Source organism: Lonchura striata, chromosome 4A, assembly GCF_050655825.1.
Source record: "Lonchura striata isolate lonStrDom1 chromosome 4A, ASM5065582v1, whole genome shotgun sequence".
NCBI lineage: Eukaryota > Metazoa > Chordata > Aves > Passeriformes > Estrildidae > Lonchura > Lonchura striata.
The window spans coordinates 727,120-747,464 of record NC_140742.1 but is presented as its reverse complement, the minus strand read 5'-3'; the positions used below and the strand labels follow the sequence as shown (position 1 = coordinate 747,464).

General features: G+C 48.6%; 1 protein-coding gene across 6 annotated transcripts in view; it reads left to right on the top strand.

Moving 5' to 3' along the window:
- The window catches only part of FGF13 (fibroblast growth factor 13), a 172,054-nt gene that overhangs the window by 73,293 nt on the left and 78,416 nt on the right, over positions 1–20,345 (top strand). The window contains exon 1 of one of the 6 annotated variants that reach the window (XM_085570694.1): positions 873–1,077. The exons of 4 other annotated variants lie outside the window; for them this stretch is intronic. The gene's annotated coding sequence lies outside the window, so the exon portion shown is untranslated. Of the gene's footprint in view, positions 1–872; positions 1,078–13,252; positions 13,275–20,345 lie in introns of those variants that run through there. One more of the 6 variants, XM_085570692.1, reaches the window with a different exon arrangement.

Sequence of the window (20,345 nt, the reverse complement as noted above, 5' to 3'; positions counted from 1 at the left end):
TCAGACCTTGGTCTTGAATGTGATAACAGTGAAAATGAGATCAGGCAAAAACAAGGAAAATCAAAGTGATAAATCACAGTGAAAAAGAACTTCCAGTGGAAAACCTGGGAGTATTAGGACAGAAAATTAACCCTTCTTCTAATATTTGTTTTCAATTTATTCTTTCAGTCCCATTTTAGAAGTGTTTCAACTTTGCTGTTGATACTTTTGGGAACATGTTTACTCTCTGTATAGTAATAAATTCCCATTATGTCAGAAATAAGCCTGAAATAATTAAGGTGGAAGTATGTAGCACAGCCAGGGGTGACCTTCCTGAGTGACCAGCATCTAAGGCCGTCTGCTTTTTGTCATGTGCAAATCAGTGAGGCAAAGAAAGAAGCAGATGTCGCTAGAATGGCTGTAATAACAAATCCATGCAATTATGCCATGCTGTGTTCACATTTTGTTTCTTCTAGAATCAGGTCAATTTTGCATAAAAGTTTTTATTTTGCCAAAACTTGTGCATTTTCTAGCTGTCTTTTTTCTTTTTTTATTGGAAATACTGCTTTAAGACCTGAAACCAAATTTGACATGCAAAGAGAGAAACATTTATAAAGAACTTTTTTAATTACCAAAAGAAACCTTGCAGCATGTTGATTATCCTGAAGTACTCTCCATTCAGAATGCTTTTTGTTTTATAAAACCAGCTGGTGCTGTGACATCTTTAGGATAAGCAGATGCCCATGCTGAAGTATTTGCCCAGGCTGAAGTGGAGCCGGGGGCTGCAGCTCCCAGCAGAGCAGTGCTTCTCCCTGCCAGCACCTCCTGGCCATCCCTCTGGTGTTCAGCTCCAGTTGTGCTGCTTTTCCTGGGCTGGGCTCTGGGGTTGTTATGTCCTGCAGGAAAGGGACAGGGAACGATCCGTGTGCTCCTCGTCCCTGCCAGCCTCGTCCCTCGCAGCCTGGCTCAGGCAGCAGCTCCAGGTGCCTGGTTCTGTGCTCTGTGTGCTCCAGGTTTGTGATGCAGCTGTGCTTGTTGGATGATTGCTTCCCACCCTAAGGAGGGCCTTAAAGGAGCATTTCCAGACCTGCAGAAGCAGTGAGTGCAGTGACTTCCTCGTGTGTGCTTGTGCCTCCTCTGAGCTGGGCTTTGTCAGGCAAGGAGCCGTGGAAGGGTCCAGAAGCTTCTGAAATATGGCTGGTTTCCTTGGCCGAGCTCAGCTATTGCCACTCCTCTGCGTGATTGCTTCCTTCCTTCCACACCTCAGAATAGCCTCTGCTATTGCTAGGAGAAGGTAAAGAAAAAGCAGTAATACATAGCATTGATTAGCTGGAGCTGTGGGTAGCTGCTGGCTGGTGAAAGTGCTTGGTCAGGGGGAACATCCGGGTGGGGCAGAGCCAAGCACCAGGAAAAGCCTGAGCTTGGCTGGTGGGTGGGAGAAGGTGCCCGGTGTGCCCCAGGAGGAGGCAGGCTGTGCTGCCCAGGGGGCACTGGGGAGGTGCCAGGACACAGGTGACAGTGCCAGGACACAGGTGACAGCACCAGGACACAGGGACAGCACTGGGACACAGGTGACAGTGCCAGGACACAGGTGACAGCACCAGGACACAGGTGACAGCCCCAGGACAAACAGCTGCCACCCACAGCCCTGTCCCTGGGGCGTTCTCAGGACTGATAGATTTGTCTCTGCACTCTGAGGTAGGGTGTAATTGTTAGGAGGCAGAATGATGTGAGAGTGCAGAAGGACAGCTGAAACACCAATAAATCTTGATTACACCTTGTCCTCTTCTTCAGCAGAGGCTTAACTCAGTTATTTGTTAAATAAGGTGTCAGTGTGCATAGCTGTTTAGGAATGTGGCTGTGGAATGGAAGAGGGTGGGAATTGTGAAGTATGTCCTGACTTCATGCCTCTGAAACACAACTCTGGTATTGATCATGGCCCCAGTGCAAATCCTTGGTTACAGGTTTGTGTTTAGGAGGCTAGATAAAAAATAGATGCACTATATATATATGTGTGTGTGTGTGTATTTACAGGACCTAAAAATGTACTTTAAAAATGTGTAGTGTTAATACAGTGCCTGAATTAAGGCTATTAAGTGCTTTGTTTTATTTTTTTTCATTGTAACATCTTTCATCATTATACATTTCATAGATGGTCACAGCACAGGAATGATTGCCATGGGTGGGCAATCCTGCACAATAATGAAAGATGTCACAGAAGCAGAACATGGATAGACAAGGGTAAGACACAGAAGAGCTGACACAGAATTACAGAACATCTCAGGGTCACAGAGCGCTGCCAGCAGTGAAATACGTGTCTGTGCACAGGAACAGTGATCTGCAGTGAGAGAGATGGGTGAAGGAAACATCCCTGCAGAGCTGCCAGTGTTTGAACTCCAGAGCTTTTCTCCTGGCCTCTGCTGAGCAGCTTACAGCAGAACCAGTCAGGCCTGCAGAGAGAAAAGCTGAAGAACCAGAGACAACTTCTACTTTCTTCTTCTTTTTTTTTTTTTTATCCTGTTTCTATTTAAAGGTTTTCCATAACTGAAAGCAAGGGTAACAAGCCAGGTCAGACAAACTTAAATTAAGCTACTCTTTGATTTTTCAGAAGAAATCCTTTCACGGTGTCTCAGGGCACAGTAGGTAGCCTTGAACTCTTCAGTGTTTGAGCTGAGGCAAGGCAGGGAAAGGAGGAGGAGACCTTTTAGATGGAAGAATTTTACCACGTTTCAGGAGAGGCTTTTTCCAGAACATTTGTCATTGGTCATTTTCTGTGGTTTAGGGCTGGTGTGTAGTAAAATGTGGTGACCCCAGGTGCAGGGAAGAAATTATGATGTCTGCTCCAGATCAGAAGGCTGAAGGATAGCGTTATTAAAAGTATGCTATATTACATTAATATACTGTTTAAAGAGATACTATCCTATTCTGCATACTCACTTCTTACTTACCCATCTAACTAACTCAAACTTGTGACTCTCTGCTGAGAGCCCAAGCCACAGCTGGATCCATTGGTCACTGACCCCAGACAACTTCACCAGAATCCAACCCAGCCATCCCTGCAGGTGAACAATCCCCACACCACATTCCTCATGGGGAGAACACAGGAGCAGAGATAAAGATTGTTCTCTCTTCTTCTCCCTGAGCTTCTCCTGAGAGGCAGAATGGTGCTTGGCAGGGCTGGGCAGAGGGCGCAGGGCACTGCCAGCCGTGTCCCAGGCCAGGGTGCCATCTCCTGCTGGCTCCCTGAGCAGCCTCCAGGGCAGTGCCAGTGCTCAGAGCAGCTCTATTGAAAATACATCATCCAGTGAATGTAATTTCCTAAATTGACTTTTAAATGGTGAGACACAAGTGTGTGTGTGGAGCTCAGCAGGGCAGCTCCTCTTGGTGGTGGGCAACAGCAAGCCAAGTCCTGGCTGCAGATCTTGTGGCAAATAAGTTTGCAAAGGGTTCACAGAGTCACAAAAAACTCTGCTGGGTCAGCTGAGGCAGAGCTAGAACCTGAATGCACTGCTTGAAGGGGCTCCTCCAGCACTGCAGGCTGGTGCTGGAGCTTCCTGCGCTCCTGTGGGAGGCAATCATGGCAAATATTTTCTCTCAGGAAAGTGGAAGTAATGACATATGTCATGTGTGTACTTTTTGTTTGAGATGTGCATGACTGTAAAGAAACAGATGGCTCCTTTAATTCTGATCATGGCATGTGGCTTCTCTGATTATGAGTCTATTATTCCTACACAGATCTTTTTAATAAATTCTTTCTGAAGGGGGAAGGAAGTGAAATTGCCTTACATCAACTCATTAAAAATTACCAGGAACAGCAGTGGTTATTAGGAAGGCCGTGTCCAGTGAAGTACAAATATGTTGCCTAGAGCAGCCTGAAAAAAGCCCAGGCCAAGAAGCCGGAAATAAAATGTAAATGCTAATTGGCAGGAGGCTGTCAGTACCCTGGTGTTCCCAGAGGAGCTGGGGCAGCCGGGAGCCCTCCATGCCAGCCTGAGCTGCTCTCCATCTGAGGGCTGAGCCGTGGGGAGCAGCCGCGGGGCCGCCGCACGCAGCGCGGGCCTGCCCGCCTTCCTCGGGCACGCTGCTGCAGACTGTCCTGCCGCCTGGTGCACCGGGCCATTTTGCCAGGGCGAGCTGGATTCGGGGGCAGCTGGGCAGTGCTTGCTGTGCCACGGAGGCCAGGAGGGAGGCCGAGCTCGCGGCAGGAGATGCGGGGCCTTGTCTCCTCCTGCTCCGTGCCAGGCTTAGCCCCCAGACCAGGCTGGCGTGGCCCTGGCGGCAGCTTTTAGCTCTGTCCTCCCCGGAGCTGTTTGCCTTTGCCTTGTGCCCACAGGGCTCTGCCAGCATCTCTGCATGACTCCCAGTTATTCCTTATTTCCTCACGAGCACCCCTCCTGCCCAGGGACCCCTCAGCTCCTTCTCTGCTCCCCACAGGGCTGTGCTGGAGCACTGAGGTGCCGCTGCTGCAAATCCTCCAGCACCTCTGTTGCTCTGAGACACTGATTTCAGAGAGATCATTAGAACCCTGATGATTACAGGTCTTTATTTCACTCTTTAAACATAGAAATTGGTTTGTTCTATTTCTCATAGTGCTTCTCAGCTGCAGAGAATCCTGGATTCCAACACAATGTGTTTCCTTGTGACCTAACAAGTGTGAGACTGTAATCAGCCTCTCAGGAGTCCAGTGGGACTCAGAGCAGTGCTAATTCCTTCAGTCTCACTGAGCTATGAGATGGGGAAGGCTGCGTGTTTGAAGTGCCTTTTGGACAAAATGAAGATGTATCCACTTCACAGTGACAATATTTAAATAGATCCTAGCTTTCGGTGTGCAGGCTTGGTGACCTTCTGATTAATTTGAGGGCATGGTTGTACTGCATGTGATCTGCTGGTGTTGTGAACACTCTGTTCCATCCTTCCAAGAGTCTCCTTCACCCTCAGGGATGACAGCGTAGGTGGAGAAAATTCCTCCTGATGTCAGAGATTGAATGCTTCTCTCTAGAGTAGTTTGGAGACTGATTGACTTGATTGTAACCCGTCTTTTTAGAAACATCCTGCTTGCTACCAGTCCTTCAGCACGGATTTCAGCTTGGTACTCCATTGTGCTGGTACTTCTGAGTGCTGGGGCAAGTGCTGCTGGAGCTGAAATGAGGAGTTGAAATGGAGGAGGAGGGTGGGAAGAGGAGTTCCCTGTTCCATGGAAGGAACACCATCCACACTGAGCTCCAGCCCCGTGTTTGGGCATGCTGAGGGACAAGGAGCATCTGGGAGGAGCCAGAATCTTGGAGAGCTGCTGCTACAGGTCTGTCTCTCTTCTGGAAGACAAAACAGGAGAGATGAGAGAGGAAGAATAGCAGTGATGGGAAATGCACGTTCCCTCGCCAGGCTGGCTCCTGCAGTAGGGCTCCTGGAAACCCAGGGCAGAGCAGACACATCCATCCCCTCAGATGTCAGTCTGCATCAGTCTGTGCTTTGGGGCTCCCTGCACACTCCTGGAGGTAACTCAGTCATCAAATTCCAAGCCTGGAGCACTAAAATGCCCCAAACTCTTATTCAGCTTGCTCTTTTCTAAATTTCTGCAGAGACTGGAGGAGTTTCTTCATTTGTTGCACTGAAATAAGGCTGAAGGTTAACTAAAATACTGTGTAATTTTGTGTCTTTACAGTCCTTCTCTTGATTTATTCATTTCTATGTTTTGATGCCTAAAATCTCTCTGTATACAGAAGGAAAACAGGAAATGTTAACAAACTTAAACTACGTGAATTTTTCTGGCCAGAGAGAAAAAGGAAGGAAAATGAAACCATGATGTGGTCACAGTTCTAATTGACATAGACAGGAAAATCTTTAAAATCTGGAACTGAAATTTGGCAGCAAATAGGAGCACACTGTTTTTTTTTAGAAAAATCAAAAGAAAATCTATTGACTTTGATAACAGAATTTATTGAAGTGAAGGTGCATTTTGAGAAGAGCACAGGCTGCATCTTTTCAGAGCCTGTGTCTGGTGCAGCTCTCCAGCAAACACTTGATATTCTCCCAGCCAGCACAGCTTCATTGGAAGGAGTCATTTAGACAGTGTTGTGCTTGTGGAGCTCTGGGGCCTTTGCTCCTCTGGTGTGTCTGCTGGGCTCAGGGGGGAAAGCTCTCAGAAGGGCTGAGGGTTTGTCTGGCTGAGGATTTCCTGCTGTCACCACCCCAGCTCCTCCTGATGTGCCCCAGAGGCTGCAGAGGTGAGGGATAGTGGCTTGAAAGGAAAATAAATCAACATAAATAAATACAGTTTAACAAACGTTTCCAAGGGCTGAGAACTCAGAGGCAGCTCAGAGCAGGGGTCAGCAGCCTGCTGTGGGTGCTGGCAGTTCAGGTGCCACTACTCAGTGCTGGCTGTGAACCTGACTTTGAAGAAACAGGTTTTTGTTTAGGAAAACCTGTTTTTACAAAAATCAGGTTTTTGTTTAGGAAGCAGCAAACGTGCACAGAGATGATTCTGTTGTTGTTGTTAGGCAGCTGATTTTATTGTAGAGCAGAGGGTCAAAAGTCTGCTGCATGCCTGTCTCCCTTTTATTAGGTGAACAACAACAGTCTTTTTAAAGTGTGCTAAGTCCGTAGAAGGTGCTTTGGATTAAGCCACTTAATTCCTCTGCTGGAGGACTCCAAATTAGTCTCACTCAAGGGTTTTGTGCTTCACCTCCAGCTGCTAAATGGGTTGATGCAGTTCAAGGGTCAGGCTTAATTATCCTGAGCTTGATGACTGGCACACCTGTAAATGTCCCTCCTTAAAGGCTAAATGCTGCCTCAGTTGTCTTTGTACCTTCTTCCTAGTGCCCTTTTTTATTAAGCACGGAAGGATTCTTATGGTTTTTCCCCGAGTGTGAGCAGCAGCCCTCTGCAGCTTTGTACACTGATGGCAGCCTGGGCTGCGTACCAGGGTCACAGGTTGGTTCTTATTATCTCAACTGTGGCACATTCATCATTTCTCCATTCAGTATTTCCTTTTCTGAATGCTTAAACTGTCCTTTCCAACAGATATAGCAGGGAACTTATCAGTTTTATCTGTAAACTTGTGTCCTGCATGACTATCAGCATGGTACTGTCTTTACTGAAGAATTTCCCTTCATCTGGTTAACTAATCCTTTTGTGGATGAAAAAAGATACTCAAAATGTTACCATATTCTTGCATTTAAATGAATTCCAAAGCCTGAGCAAATCAAGGTTTTCCATTTTGCTATTTCCCTGAAGCTTTCCTGAGACAAAAGAGGCATTTGGCACAGCAGGTCATCTCTGATCTGTCTGAAAACAAGGCTGCAGTCACAGGGGTATGGATGGTGGCTGCTCTAATGAGTGCAGGTTACCTCAAATTGCTTTAATGAGCCAGTGCAGTTGCGGTAGGCTTATTGCATATCTGAATTAATGGCTTGGAAGGAGGTTTGTTAGCCTGCTTTGCTAGAAACCAAATCAAACAGCAGCCTGGCATATTCTTCAATGACACGGAATAGCAGAACTGGAATTTTAATTTACCTCAGGCTGTGTGTGATCCTTTCTATTAATAAAACAGCCACGTTCAGCAGACAGGTGTTGAAATAACAATCCCCTGGTGAGGGTGCTGGCTCTGCACACGCAGCCACAGGTGGCCCTTCCCATCAAGGTTTTATTTTCATTGTAATGGCAGTGAGCTGAGCCCCTGGGTGAACTGGTCATGTCGTGGTCCTGCCCCTCCTCTGTGTGTCAGGAGCCTGCTCAGGGTCCTGCTGGGCTGGAACCAGCCTGTCCCAGGGGGAAACAGCCATGGTTTGTGTTCCACAGCTGGAACCAGCACAGCAAAGCCATGGTTTGTGTTCCACACGCAGCAAAGCCACGGTTTGTGTTCCACAGCTGGAACCACCAGGGCAAGAGCTCAGTGCAGTCACTCTCTGGCTGGGCTCAGGGCAAGGTTGCACAGTTGCCCTCAGGCTGTGGGAGCTGAGGAGGAGCTGGGAACAGAAGCCCCCGGGGCAAGGCACAGGCAAAGGTGGGAATTGTTCCCAGAGGAGAGGTGCTGCCTGCCTGCCCTGGCCGAGCAGTGTGAAGCTGTTCTGTGAGTAGGATGTCAGCTTTGGATGTGCAGATGTCACACAGAAGGATGTGCTGAAAGAATTTAACAGATGAGAAGATACTTTGCAGGAGAATCAAAGTTCAAAGACAGGTAAAAATGGAGCAGGCAAGTCTGCATTTCTACCAAGTACAAAAAGAAAGTAAACTTTGAGAGAATGAGGTATGAGCAAAGAGTTTAATAGTCAAAGGACAAGATGCAGGGGAAGAGTGATGTGACCAAGAAACCAATCCAACCTGCAATTTTGTATGGTAAAATGATTCATGGAACTTTTGTAATTTAAGGTCAAATTGGAAAGATTAATTTGTGTATACTAAAAAAATTACCTATCAATTGATGATTGCTGTTATTGAATAACTTTGAAAAGTACAACCACAAAGTTTAATCTTACATATAAATCAATGTTTGCTAGACATGATATATTGACTGAAAATGACAGATTATGAATCACAATTTGATTGTTTGGAGCTTAGACTTTTCTGCAAAAAGACATGATTTAAACTGTAATTTTGAGCCTGCAGTTTAATGATCTTATGGAAAGAAATGCTGTAGAAGCTGGAAAATCAGATTCAGATTTCCATCTACTGACTTTGGGCAGCACCATTGATAAAGGGATTTATTGTTTGCTGAAATCATATCTGGGTGATCTCTTCCACTTCTGCAGGCAGAGAAGGAGAGGAAATGTTTTCAATCAGTGCACGTGTGGGTGACAGAGCAGATGCCACAGCACCAGGAGCGAGGCACAGACCTTGGCAGCTGAGCTGTACTGGGCTGGCTTTGAGCTGAGCCACTCTGATAGGTACCAACACCTGCCTTGCAGCTGGGGCTCCAACAAAAAAAAAGCAGAAATGCAAAAAGCAGAATGCAGGTGGGGAACAGATTGCCCCTCTGTCCCTGGCCGTGCCAGGGGGAGCTGGTTGTGTCTTGTTAACACTCCTGTGATTTCTGTTTCAATAATGCAATCGCTGGAAGATGACAAGGAGTAGATCTGAGCCCATCCGTTGTCCCCTTGTCCCTGTCCCCTGTCCCAGCACAGCAGCACTGCAGGCTGGCTGCCCTCCAGAGCAGATGGGGCTGAACTCCTCCAGAGCAAACATCCAGGGGGGCAGACACGCTGCTCTCAGCTCTGACATCTTAAGCCTGTCACAGACGCCGAGCCTGCTTCACCCAACGTGATTATCTCTCCCTCTGTCAAGGAGGCAGATGCCTCAGCTAGGAAACATCATCCCCAGCCTGTCAGCTGCATTCTATAAATGGAAATAGGTCTGTAAAAGCCAAAAATTATATTTAGTTGCAGCTATGGGTGGGAAAAAAAAAAGCAGAAAAATAATAAAGTCCAAATCCTTCAGAAAGGGAACAAAGGAACAACAAAGCACTTAGGTTGGCCCTAATCATCTGCAAATGTTCATGCGGTCATTAAATGTAGACTGCACAGATAAAAGTTACTCTTCTGTCACTCCTTTTATCTCTACCTGAAGCATTCACTTGCCAGTCAGGTTTCTGTGTACAAGCCATAAATATTCAGCTTTTTCTGGAATAGATTTTACCCAGTGTTTGCTTGTTTTTGTCTAAGCTCTCCACATGCCAGCAGCAGCAACAATAAAATCCTGTGAGCTGGCTGCAGCCTCAGATAGCCTGCAAAAGCCTTATCTGACCAGGCTTAATAGCCCTGTGAGGAAGAGTGAGCCAGCCCCAAAACCAAAGCGGGCAGGTTGGGGGTGAAGGAAGCGTGCAGGAGGTGCTGGGGCAGCTCCCGTGTGCCCTGGGCAGGGCTGGCTGGCCAGCAGCGATGGGCTCTGGCTCAGGTGTGAGCTGGCTGTGCTGGCTGAGCCCCTCTGCCCTTCTGAGCCCGCTCAGGAGAGCCGGGTTTGCATTCTGCTGCTCTCCCACTGACAGCAGCCTTGGGCTGCCCAAACCCGCGGGCTTGCCTGGTTATTGCAGCTTGAGAGAAAAAGCGTTCTTTTGGGTTTTTACTTCTCTAGAAACCGACAGAATTGTTCTTGGGCAACTCCCACTCCCCGTTTTGTTGTTGGCTGGGTGTCTTCATGGGAAACAAATGGGAAAATTGCGGTTTTGTGGTGCAGTTTTGTGCAGTGCTGTAGGACTGTGGGCACAGCAGCCTGCCTGCAGCGTGAGCCTCAGGGGCACAGCAAGGTGACAAAAATACTCAGAATGTTCCCCTGACTTTGTGCTGGAGCCTCTGTGCTGACTCCCTGGGAGGGGGAGGTTGTGCAGCCCTTTGTGCTGGTCAGCTGCTCCTTTTGTGAGAGATGGGGGTGCTTGCACGGGGCTGAGGTCAGGCTGCACCCTGCTGCTCTGCTGGGGCTGTGCCCAGCCAGCCAGAGCCTGCCATGGGGCACCTTTGCTTTGCTTTGGGTCGCTTTGCTTTGGCTTGCTTTGCTTTGCTTTGCTTTGCTTTGCTTTGCTTTGCTTTGGGTTGCTTTGGTTTGCTTTGGTTTGCTTTGCTTTGGTTTGGGTTGGTTTGGGTTGGTTTGGGTTGGTTTGGGTTGGTTTGGGTTGGTTTGGGTTGGGTTGCTTTGTCCCCGTTGCTCACACAGCCAGGGGGTGAGGGCAGTCTGCAGCAGGAGGGGCCCTTGGCTGCGTTACCTGCACGGGAGGGCACATCTGTGCCAGAGGACACCCGTGCCAAGGCACACCTGTGCCAGGGCACACCTGTGCCAGAGGACACCTGTGCCAAGGCACACCCGTGCCAGGACACAGAGCAGAGCAGGACCATGCCCGTGGCTGTGGCACAGGTCACTGCAGGCCATGGCAAGCAGCCTGGCAGTGCCCATGCAGAAATCCAGGCAGAAGCTCACTCTGGGTGCTTCACTGAAGCCGTGTGCTGTTATTCTGCCCCAGGTTCATTAGGAAGTATTGCTGTTTGTTTTCTGCTCCCTCCTTCCCACCCCAGCATTGCCTGGCCTGCAGCAGAGTTCAGTTGCTGTTCATTACTTCAGTTCCCTACCCAGAGGCTGTCATTTTTATTTATTTTAGTATTCTAATTTAGCTTCAGAAAAAAAACAACATTTGACCAAAAAGAATTAGAGGCAATAACTTTTTCAGAGAACTAAGCCTTTGAAAACTAATTTTTTTACTCAGTTTAATTTCATGGGTGCACAATTTCTGTTACATGTAATCCAACTGGATTGCAGTAGCTGTAAAAAAAATATGTATTTTAAATCTTTACTATGTTATTTATGAATGCATTATAGTTATAATAATTCACTTACAGGGTTATTGTGACAACAGCACCTTATCTGAAAAATGGGACTTTGCAATATGAAATAGTTAATTAGCAATAGGAGAATAAATTAGAGAAAGTGCATATGGGTTGGCAGCACTGAGAGAGTGCCAGGCAGTATTTGTTTGGGTCTGAGCAGCACAGAAAATGAGGAAGCCCAGTGGAGGCAGGAGAAGTTCTAACTGCTGTAGGAGCTTAGAAATTAGTCTGGTGCCTGCAAATCTCAGCTGTCTTAACAGAATTGTTGTAAACTTGTTGGGCTTTGCAGGCCTGATTTGGAGAGAATTGCAGTGGTGGAATCAAGTGGGATCTGTTACTGTGCAAAGACCAGTGGAGAACTTAATCCTGCATGGAACTTGCTGGAGAGCATCAGAATACATTTGCCAGATGCAAGATAATGTCAAGTAAATATTTCAAGCTGTGATGGCAGCACAGCGTGTTGGAGCACAGTGAAAGGCACTAAAGGGAGTGAAATGCTCTCAGTTCAGGCAGCTCCTTTCAGGGGAGGAGCAGGGCTGCACTTTTCATCGAGGGCAGCGCTCAGCTCACAGTGACACCCAGGGCAGGCAAACTCTGCTGGCTGCTGAGAACTGGTGGAGACTCTCTGGTGGCCTGTAAATACTTTGCCGCCTATTCTCTGCTCCCAGCATCAGTTTACTGTGGCTTTGCAGCTGTGCTGCTTTTGTGCTGTCACTTTTCTGCAGGGATCCTGTGGTGTGAAGGAGTTTTGGTCACCTTTGGGGGCAGCTGTGTTGTCAGGGTGCAGTCAGGGTGTAGCTGGACACTGCTGAGCACACCTGGGCTCTGCAGAGAGCCTGTTCACATTTTTGCCATCAAAATCTTCTGTGGAACTTCTATTATTTCCCCTCTAGTCTTCTAAGTGTTTCATATTTCCTAGGTATTGAGTGATGCACATAAAATCAGACTGGTTTGGGTTGAAGGAAACCTTAAAGGTCACCTCGTAACCCTGCCAGGGCAGGGACAGCTTCCTCCAGCCCAGGTTACTGCTGTCCAGCCTGGCCTTGGACACTTCCAGGGCTCCAGGGCAGCCACAGCTTCTCACACAGTGATGGAACCATTAGTGTTGGAAAGGACCTCCAGGATCATGGGGTCCCAGCAGCTTTGGCCCATCACCAGCCTGTTGGGTAGCCCAGGTCACTGAGTGTCTTGCCCAGTTGCTTCTTGAGCACCTCCAAGGACAGTGACTCCACCACCAGCCTGGGCAGCCCCTTCCAGGGAAGAAATTCTCCCTGATGTCCAGGCTGGGAACAACCTAGGTTATTCCTGGTTTTCTGGCCAGCCTGAGCTTTGGCCTCTTTCTTCCTAAAACTCCAGTGAAACTCCCATTATTCTCACCTCCTGGAGAATGACTAGGTGAGGTACAGCATGCACACAACCTGTCAGCAGCACAGTTTATGTTCTGTTCACCCACAGCTGCTCAAGTGCCCTTCCAGGCCGCTGTCCACAGCGGGGCACTTTGTCTAGACATGATGTGAAGCTAAAGCTGTTAGTCAGAGTCTATTAATGTGTGATATGCAAAGTGTTCCTGGGGAGAAGCTTCAGCACTGGAATGTCAGGTACAGCCAGGGGAAGCTCCCTTCTGTTGTCTTACCTGATGGGAGAGAATTCTGCTGGGCAGGGCCCGGTGAGCCCCAGGCAGGAGCAGCTGACCTGGCAGGCGCAGGGTGAGCCCAGCCCGGCTCAGCCCCAGCTGGACCCAGTTCCAGCAGTAAGAGCAGGGACAGGAGCGTTTGATGTGCCAGAGTGCCAGTGAACAGGAGCATTTGATGTGCCAGAGTGACAGTGAGTCATCTCTGCTCGCTCTGGGCAGGCGGGACAGCTCCATCCCACATCTGCACGGCAGCTCAGGACAGGCAGAGCTCAGAGCTGCTCCTTCCTCCCAGAGAGCACCTCAGGGGCTGGCCACGGTGATCCCAGCTGAGCCACTCTGGGCAGAGCACGACACAGGTAGGACCTTTGGGGTGGGATGGGCACCTGGCCTCTGCAGCCCCCATCCCTTCTCCAGAGCCTGCAGGCAGGTGTGAGCAACAGCAGGCATACAACTCTGTCAGTGGTGTACCTGCTGGGAAATTAACTGCTAAAGACAGACTAAAATTCTAATAAAATTCTGTTAAACACTCTTTAGAATTTCAGTTCAGGAGCAGAGTGCATGGGTAGAATGGAAGTTATGGATTAGTACATTTAAAGGCAAGAGGAAAGGTGGGTTTGTGTGCAACCTGCAAGGACCTTGTTCCCTAAATGAGTTATTTGAGAAGCTGTTACAAATTCATTTGTAGCTTTCCTGCAGGCACTTCAGGTACAAGTGGGGCTGTGGGGGCTAGCATCAGAAATAGTGTGAGTGCCTCTGTGGCGTGCAGGGGCAATGGAAGGACTCTGGCACTGGTGGTGGGGAATGCTGCAAGTGGTGCTGAGAGCATGGACTGCAACCTGGAGCTGTCCAGAGCAGGGCAGGGCTCAGGAGCGAGCGTTCACAGGCCCTGTGCACTCCAGCACTTGTTTGGACAGTTGTTGGGGCCAAATATTCAGCTGCTGCAAATTGCTCTGAAGCTTTTCTTGATATTTTTTTGTTTAACTGGAGTTGGTGTGAATCCACATGTTTCAGACATTTACAGCAGTGGCGTCCTTCCAATGTTTTAAAGTTTTTCAATCAACTTTCAGAACAAATGGTTTAATTTCTTTGTGGATGTGTAGAGTCCCAGTAGGCATGAATATGGTAATGACAGAAAATAGGGACTTTGCTATGGATGATTTCAAAGCAGTACAAGAGCGAGTATGGTATCCCAAGGCAGCTACCCAACTAGAATATGCAGCATGCAATGTCCTTAGCTTGAGCAGAGTGGCTTTGTCTTGTAGTGGAATAAAGACCACTTGCTGCCTCCTAATTTATAGCTCCATGTTGAAACAATGTCTTTTTTCTAAGACACATTTGTCTTTGCTAACTTTGACAGACTGTTGTAAGCTAGAGGACTGCAGCATTTGCTTCATGCACTGGAATGTGAAATGCGATGATTTTTTTCTTAGAGCTCTGCTGTGCTTGCTGCCTTGGGTTGTTTTTTATGTCATTTACGGTGCTGAACATCAATGCGAGCATATTATGCAATGTAGTATAAAAATACACAAAGGCAATAAGCTCCACTGTTATTTCTGCTCTAACAGAACAACCTCATTTGGTCATTTTGCCTCTTGATTTCTGGAGAAGCTAATTCCAAATGGTGTATAGCCTCTGGAGTGTTTGTGTGCAGGTTTGAGTAGCAGGAGGAGCTCCAGGTGTCTCCCATGGCTGGCAGTGGGTGGTAGCTGTGAGGCTCAGAGGGTGGCAGACACCCAGGCATGGAGGTCACCTGCACAAACATCTGAATTTCATGACAAGTTTTGTGGAAATATGTGCTGGTTTGTAAAGGATCTGCATTTCATTTCTGTACTGTGACCTTGTCACTGTGTCCTTCCCCTCGGTGACAATGTGTCAGTCAGGAGCGGCTGCCCAACACGCTGGCCTTGGCTCCTTGAGCAGACCAGTGATCTGCTGGGCCAGGGTCACCCAGCTGAGCTATTTATGCTTTGACTGAGCACAGTCCTGGCTTTTAACTTTTCTGCAAACCCATCGCTTTGAAATCCCTCTTGGACTGGGCTGCAGAGTGCCAGTGTCGTGGAGTTCAGGTGTGAGCACCTGAGCCATCTCCGTGCCCACGGCCAGCACTGTCAGGTGCTCTGAGGTGCCCCCGTGCCAGCTCCCCGGTGCCCCTGATCCCCCTGGTCCCCTGTGTCCCCCTGGTCCTCCATGTGCCCTGGTCCCCCTGGTCCCCCATGTCCCCCTGGTCCCCCATGTCCCCCAGTCACCCCAATCCCCCAGCCCCCCATGTCCCCCACTCCCCCAGTCCCCCTGGTTCCCTACCCAGGCACCTCGCGGTGACCCGAGCGCGGTGCTGGGCAGGGGTGCCCAGGGCAGCGAGGTGCAGGGAAGCTGAGAAGGATCTCAGTATACAGAGCATCTACTTGGAATCTACAAGTGGTCATTAGGGTGGGCAGTAATGAAAACAGGCTGTTCAGTCTCTGCTAACTTGTCCTGTTGTTGATTGAGCTGCTGAACAGTGAAAAGAGAAGCCCTTCTCTGTGTACACAGTGTTGTAGCTACACTGAGTAACAGCGGTAGCAGAATTGCACATGGCTTTCTGCAGCGTCTGAAAGGCTCTAGGTAGGTGTAGAGAGGGGAAAAACGTTTTCAAGCACGGTTTCTACAACTGTGCCAAGTGCAGGCTTCTGACATGCAGTCCATTTGTTCAGGAAAGGGGGAATGGGTGCTGTGGGTGCTGCTCCTGAGCCGGTGGCTGCTCAGGTGGGTACAACAGCTCTGCAGGGCCAGATGGGGAACGCAGAGCTGCTGGCTGTCACATTGCTGCAGGTGATCACCCAGCCACGGCTGGCAGCTCCAGCAGTGCCTACTGCATGGGAAACAGCTGGGAGCAGAAGTGCCAGCGTAGGCAGAGGCTTCTCCTGCCTGGTGAGCGACTCCACTGAGCAAACAGCCCAGCAGGACTTGCAAGGTGTAACTTGCTGGGTAAATTTTTGGGGTGTGCATCAAGTGATTTGTGCAAAATCACCTGCGGTGAGAATTCAACATAACTAAAGCTTAGTCTAAGGAAACAATATTGCAGTCTTTCATTTAACTGTTTAACAATTGGACTGGTTTGTGTTTCTATATAGGAACCCTATCTGCGTAAGCCTAATCTTTACCCTGTTAAAAATAATTTCCAACCTTTAAATGGAGAGTAATGTTAATTTCAGGTTAAATTGTATTTTTTTTCCTGAAAGGAATTCTCTGCTGTTCAGCTTCTGTGTGCATAGCTCAGGTCAGAGCTCTTTGCCCCTTGGGTGGGGTGCTGAAGCAGAGCAGGGCCCAGGTTTTGCTGCTTCCCAGGGTTGTGAGAACACTTTGTGTGCCTCTCCATGGCACACCCAGGCTTTTGGCTTCTGCTGATGAGTTTTCTGTGCTTCTTTGAAAAATTTCCTCTGAGGCCATTTCTCTGAACAGCTCTTCTGTAATGAGTGTGAATTTTAAAACACTCGATTTCTTCCATCCTTGCTTTTGTTAATCCTCAGTAAATGGGGCAAATAACTAGAAGGTGTCACCTGTCCTTTCATGAATGGTGCTTCTGTTCTTGTCTGCTTCTTTGAGAGAAATGCCCAAGAGCTGCAGCTTTCAGTGCCAGCCTCTGAGCAGACTTCCAGGCTGGAGCTCATCTCCTGCTCCCCAGAGGCAGCGCTCAGACTTCCAGACTTCCAGGAGGGATGCAGTCTATTCTTTGATGATTTTGTTGCCATTTTCAGGCTACTTTTCCTTGTTTTGCTCTTCCTGGAAGATTCTGATTTTTTTTCAGTTCTTTCTTTGTGTTTTTGTTGGTTTGATTTTTTATGCTTCCCAACACTAGGGAAGTTTGTCTCTTTTTGTAGCCCAGCTGTTGACAATAGTGCTCTATAAATAGGAATAAAAAAGGCACCTCTCTCTACTTCCCTGATAATTTGAAACTATTCTCCTAGCTCCAAATAGGGCTACATTAATAATTAAATTCTCATTAAAGTTATGATACACAAGAGTATTCTAATACTTCATAAGCAGCAAACTAAAGCTGTCCAAAGCTCTCAAAATCTGCTAGCTTCCCACTCATCCCAGACCTTTCTAGCAGGTCTCCTGGCATCTTCTCTGCATGCCTGATTTTCACCACACTTAGGGATGTTCTCTTAGAAATAGTGAATTCCTTGCTTTGTCAGTGAAGAACGTCAGTTCACTGTTGTGGCACAAATTGTCACAGGGATTTTTAAATTTACCGTGAGCTGGTCAGAGTGGGTTTTGTGGTAGACAGGGGTGGATGAGGCTCATATTTCCATTTGGAGCTGCTGTCCATCTCCTCCTGTGTTCCATGGTGCTCCTGTCCTTGTTGTTGGAGCAGAAAGAGAAATGTCTGCCCCAGCAGCTGCTGTGACAGCCACAGCTTCATCCTAAGGGCCAAATCCTGGGTGGCTGTGCAATCTGGGTGTTTATCTTCTGCAGCTGGCCAAGCAGGTCCAGTGCCCTCCCTGAGCCAGCTCCTGGTGCCATGCAGTGTCCCCAGTTCCACGCTGGTGTGCTCCCAGGGCTCCCAGTGCCTGTTGCTTCCCAAACTCACACTCACAAAAAGGAGCAGCACCCTGTGAGTTACTGTCTCTACTGTGCTGCACGCCCCAGCCCACCTGTTTGGAAAGCAGCCAGCCTGCATTTGTTTTAGCAGATGGGAAAAGCAGGAAAGCACTCACAACAGGCTGAGAAGAAATGTTCATTCATTCCTTCATTCATTCCTTCATTCATTCCTTCATTCAGGGGCAAGCACAGCAAAGCAGTGAGCTGAGCAGTGGAGCCCAAATGAGAGTGGGCACATGTGGCACAGCAAAGCCACAGCTCCTGATGGCAGGGAGGGGAAAGGTGCTGGGTCTGCACCATGGGGCTGTTCCTTAGTGACTGGGGCTGTTCCTTAGTGACTGGGACTGTTCCTTAGTGACTGGGGCTGTTCCTTAGTGACTGGGATTGTTCCTTAGTGACTGGGGCTGTTCCTTAGTGACTGGGACTGTTCCTTAGTGACTGGGGCTGTTCCTTAGTGGCTGGGGCTGTTCCTTAGTGACTGGGATTGTTCCTTAGTGACTGGGACTGTTCCTTAGTGACTGGGACTGTTCCTTAGTGGCTGGGGCTGTTCCTTGGCCCAGGTGAGCTGGAGCAGGGCTCTGTCCCTCTCGGCTCGGGTGCAGGAGGTGCCAGCCCTGCCTGCCAGAGCAGCTCTGACCCCAGGCAGGCTCAGGAGCTGGCAGGAGCCTGCAGGGGTGCCTGTGCTGCAGGCTTTGCCCACTTTGGGCTGTTGGGGTGCTGCTGGGGCACACACGGGATCCGTGTGCCGTGGGGGAGTGTTGAGGTGCAGGCTGCAGCTGCCTGTGGAAGTGTTGGTGGCTGCCTCACACTGCAGCCACAGCAGCAGCTGGGAGCTTGCCCTTACTGCAGGAAGCATTCCTTAGACATCAGTGTGAATTTTAAATATTCCTGTGACATTGTGCCATGAGTAGGGGGTTACCCTCCCTCTCCCACCAGCCACAGAAGGGCACTGACAGCCATACCCTGTTCAATCCCTGAGCCCCAGTTCTGGTAACTGGCTGCAGTCCAGTTGAGATCAGCAGTTTGGGAATCATTAGTTCAAGTCCTGGGCAAGGGGTTTGCTTCCCCAAGTGTCTGAGCTCCTGGAGACAGCTACTGCCCATCTCAAAACCCTGCTCCATTCATGATGCCATAAAGCTGTCCTTTAACATCAGTCAGAAAGAAGCCCAGGAAAGAGTTGCCATAGGGGAAATTCAGAGTTGCTTTGAGAACAAAGGAGAGGCGCTGTTCTGGGAGAGGGAAGGAGCTGGGCTGTCCCTGGCAGCCCTCCCTGCCAGACCCATCCAGCAGCAGCTTCCAGATGCAAGGAGAGCTCATTCTCAGCCTGCTTTTAATTCTGGAAAGTCATCTAAAGAAATTTGTGTCTTTCACAAGGTATTTTTGCTGGTTTGTTTCTTTCAGTTTGAAATAAGCTGTTGTGGTGCCTGGATTTGGGGGTGTACTGGGGAGGAAGCAGTGGTCCAAAATGAGGGACTCCAGAAATGGCTTGCTATGAATAAAAATTAGAGAATTGGCTGCTTGTGCTTCCTGTAATATCTGTCTTCATTGTGAAAACTGCAAGTCAGAGTCAACCAGACTTCAAAGTTGGGAGCACACAGCTGCAAGCTGAAAATAAGATTCTGGGTGATGCAGAAGTGCCAGGACTGTTTGGTAAGAATACTTCATCAGGATTTTGGCAAAGCTCAATGTGAAATGGTTTGGATGGCCTGTGTTGTCCTTAAGAGGTTCTGAGTGTTTTACAGCCCCAGAATAGAATTTTTTTTCAATTAACTTTTAAGTATTGTTGTGCCCTGAGTTTATTACTTTGTGCAGGTGGCTGGCAAAAAAATCACACCTTCAACTGGGAGAAACTAAGAGGGAAACCAAGCAGTGATGAAAAGAAGCAAAGAGAATTTTTACTGCCTGTAGACCTGAGAGATTTTCATCAGCTGTCTCAACTAGGGAAATGTTACTACAGCAAAGTACCCCCATTTCCTCCCCTGCCTGTCCTACAGGCAGTCACTTGAAGCAAGTTATTTTAGAGAGATTTTTTTTAGACTTGTTCCTGTAAGGAGCTGAAAGCAACCCGATAGCCTAATGTTTTCCCCTAGAAGGAAAAACAGAATAATTCCTGCATGACTATGAACAGCCCCAGGGCCTGGGTGACCCCGTTTGTGACCTTTATTTCCTTTGTGTGCCCAGGGACGTGCTCAGGGAGCATCTGCTCTGTGTCCTGGAGGTGACAGGGGGTGACACTGGGGCAGTGACCCTGGGGGGGTGACAGTGACACTGGGGAGGTGACGCTGGGGAGGTGACACTGGGGAGGTGACAGTGACACTGGGGTGGTGACAGTGACACTGGAGAGGTGACCCTGGGGGGGCATTGGCTGCTGCTCCCATGATTGCAGAAAATCCCACTGAAGGAATGGGTTTTCCCTGCCCTGTGCCAAAGAGAAGGGGTTCCCTTCACCTTGTGGCAGGATTTCAGAGGTGCTCCAATGTCTCTGTGCCTTGAACACCTCATGTGTAGAGACACAACTTCAGTCCCTCCAAAATGCCAGAAAAGTGAATTTATTGCAAGTGTAAGCGTCCTGGGGCTCACAACATGTAAAACTGAGCAGACAGTGAAAAGTTAGGGAGCTGAGGAAAGTTCATGTTTCAGGTAATGACCTAAAAGGTTCGTTTAAGGAGTGAATGGATCTGTGGAAGTATAATTTTTTGTTTAAGTTGTGTCATAGGTACAAGAACAATAGTCCAGCAGGAGCAGGAGGATTTGTTTTGCCTGGATTTTATTTACCCTATGGTTGCTATAGCCCATAGCTAGCAGAGCAGAAGCCTCTCTATGCAAAACCAGGGGGAAAGATATTT